Source organism: Microtus oregoni, unplaced genomic scaffold, assembly GCF_018167655.1.
Source record: "Microtus oregoni isolate MIOR12 unplaced genomic scaffold, Mior012 000069F_ref0000032, whole genome shotgun sequence".
Classification (NCBI taxonomy): Eukaryota; Metazoa; Chordata; class Mammalia; order Rodentia; family Cricetidae; genus Microtus; species Microtus oregoni.
In genome coordinates this window covers 7,825,955-7,829,164 of record NW_024543976.1, presented here as the reverse complement: position 1 = coordinate 7,829,164, position 3,210 = coordinate 7,825,955, and the positions used below count along the sequence as shown (strand labels likewise).

The 3,210-nt window shown below is 46.3% G+C and overlaps 1 pseudogene; it reads left to right on the top strand.

Moving 5' to 3' along the window:
• Positions 1-235: 235 nt before the first annotated feature.
• Positions 236-1,542, top strand: LOC121440682 (annotated as a pseudogene).
• Positions 1,543-3,210: the final 1,668 nt, after the last annotated feature.

Genomic DNA, 3,210 nt, shown 5'->3' with positions numbered 1-3,210 from the left:
ATCTCCTCCTCCCCAGTTAAGATCCAACACAGACGGGGCAGTGTAAGCATACACACAACATTTTAAAGTTGTTAAATGCAGTCTTTACTTGGCAAGTCCAGTTTATAGAATGTCAACACTTCTAAGTTAACTTAAAATCAGATATTGTCGGTGCTGCGGGCTGGACCGTGTAGACTTGTTTTTTTTCCTGCTCTTCGGGCCATTAGTTTTTTTTTTTTTCCTCCAGGAGGAAAAAATGGCTTCGGTTGCAATTGATCCACAACTGAGCATGGTGATCAGGGTAAACAACTTGCCCTTGGTGAGCTCAACCTATGACCTGGTGAGCTCCGCTTATATCAGTACAAAGGACCAGCATCCAAATTTGAGATCTGTGTGTGAGATGGCAGAGAAGGGTGTGAAGACCGTGACCTCTGTGACTGTGACAAGTGCGCTGCCCATCAAAGCTGGAGTCACAAATTGCTGTTGCCAATACCTACGCTTACAAGGGGCTAGACAGGACCGAGGAAAGACTGCCTATTCTGAATCAGCTGACAGCTGAGATTGTTGCCCATGCCAAAGGTGCTGTAACTGGGGCAAAAGATGCAGTGACAACTACTGTGACCGGGACCAGAGATTCTGTAGCCAGCACGATCACAGGGTGGTGGATAAGACCGAAGGAGCAGTGACTGGCAGCATGGAGAGGACCCAGTCTGTAGTCAATGGCGGCATCAACACAGTTTTGGGGAGTCGGATAGTGCAGCGGGTTAGAAAATGCACTTGTGAGCAGCGGGGTAGAAAATGCACTTGCCAAGTCAGAACTCCTGGTAGACCAGTACTGCCTCTCACTCAGGAAGAGCTAGAGACAGAAGCAAAAAAGGTGGAAGGGTTTGATATGGTTCAGAAGCCAAGTTACTATGTAAGATTGGGGTCCCTGTCCACTAAGCTCCGCTCCCGGGCCTATCAGCAGGCTCTCAGCAGGGTTAAAGATGCCAAACAGAAAAGCCAGAAGACCATGTCTCGGCTTCATTCCACTGTTCATCTGATTGAATTCGCCAAGAAAAACATGCACAGTGCCAACCAGAAAATCCAGAGTGCCCAGGATAAGCTCTATGTCTCATGGGTGGAGTGGAAGAGAAGCATTGGCTACCATGACACTGACGAGTCCCACTGTGCTGAACACATGGAGTCATGCACTCTGGCTATCGCCCGTAACCTGACTCAGCAGCTCCAAACTACATGCCAGACTCTCCTGTCCAACGTCCAAGGGTTGCCACAGAATGTCTAAGATCAGGCCAACCACTTGGGGGTGATGGCAGGCGACATTTACTCAGTGTTCTGCAATGCTGCCTCCTTTAAGGAAGTGTCTGATGGCTTCCTCACTTCCAGTAAGGGCAGCTGCAGAAAATTATAGAATCCTTAGATGATGTGATGGATGACCTTGTTAACAACACGCCTCTCAACTGGCTGGTAGGTCCCTTTTATCCTCAGTCTACTGAGCCTCAGAATGCAGAGGTGGACAAGACCGGCCAGAAGGTCCGGGAGTCTGAGCTTAAAACTCACTAAACCTGTCCTTGTCACCAGTGCATGATGTTAGCCAGGTGCTAGTTTGAAATTAACCCAATAGATGACTTTAGATTGGAAGAGGAGCTAGTTCAAACAAAGGTCCTCATTATGGTCATCAGTGGCTGAATTAAGAGCTCTAAAGATGCTGGCATTGCCACATAACTCCGCTCTCCCCCCCCCCCCCCCCCCCCGCAGGTGGAATGTGTTAGGCACGTGAGAGAGCCTGGCCAGAACTTAAAAGCCCAGGTGTACTTCCACGTTCTTGTCTGTGGCCTTTGTGCTATTGGCTGTAAATATCTGTCTGTACTGAATAAAGATTCATTCATGAGGCTTAAAAAACAAACAAAGAAAAATGTCAGGTAGTGTTTCCCTCTGTTAAGCCTCGCATGCATAGACAGTGGGTGGAGTCTGGTTTCTTTCTCAGGCTTGGAATGGAGTAGGGAAAAAAGAGTTGAAACGGGGCAGGTACTTCTTACTAGATTGTCATTGTCTTAGATGGGTTTGTGGTCTATGGGTCTGACAGGTGTTTGGTGCAGGCCTCTCCATTAGGGCTACAGAGATTAGATGGCTGGCAATGTCCTTAGCTATTTTCCACTAAGGCCTTTTTGTCTCTCTAGAAAATCTGATGGAAAGGAAAGACAATGAGCCTTAGAATTTCTTTGTTGTAGAACCCATTTCTGCCTGTGAAAAATACTATTTTTTTCTCTCTTGATAAACTATGGGAACATAGGTTGTCCAATTCATCAGCTCAGCCTACCTTTTAAAATGGGACTTAGACACGAGCCTCCATGCTCTCTAAACAGTAGTTGGTCACTGGACTTGAGATGAAGGGTAGACAGCACCCTCCCTGCCACGGGGGAAGCACTGGGCACAGCAGAGTTCTCTTCACGCCTGACAGACTGCAGCTCCTCTGAGTCCAAATGTCTATGTGTTCTGTATAAGTAAAAGCGTTAGAGATATCTCACCCATTCTTGTCTCCAACTGAAGTTTCTACACAGAAGAATGAAATCTTTTAGGTTGTAATATACACCGGCTTCATGCTTTAGCTGAAATTCCCTCAGAAGCCCTGTCACTCCTTAGAATGTGACTTTCGCCAGGGCAACCCCACCCCTCAGACACGAAGGTGTTAATCTGCATTCCTATAGTGCTGTGGTGATATATTTTCTCTTTCACGGGAAGATTTCTTCCTAATGACAGTAAGTGGGTGCCAGGCTAAGTGGGAAGAAGGCTATTTGCTCTGTAAACTGTCCAGTGGGCTGTTGACATGAGGTGTTGTTGACTAGGTAGTAGCTGAGATCCTGGAGGCATCGAGATTAGTACCAACAAATCAGTGTCCGAGCTGGGTTTTCAGTTTCAGTGAGCACGTGCACCCATTGGATGTATCGACACAGCCCAAAGCTAAGGGAAGATTGAGGATGACTTGTTTAATTTGATTGATTGAACTGCAAAACTGGGTCATTCTCCATGTAAAATATCTAGACTGTAATGATCTGATATTGGCTGTCTACATTTACCAAACTAGATAATTAGCAAAATACCCTTTGACTTCATGATCTACAAACAAGAATTGTGGCTCATTCAAAGTCGTGACTTTGGTGTTCCCATCTGTGCAGATGGTTTCAACCTTTGTTTCTACCTCAACTGTGACATTTTTTCTAAACGGGCAAT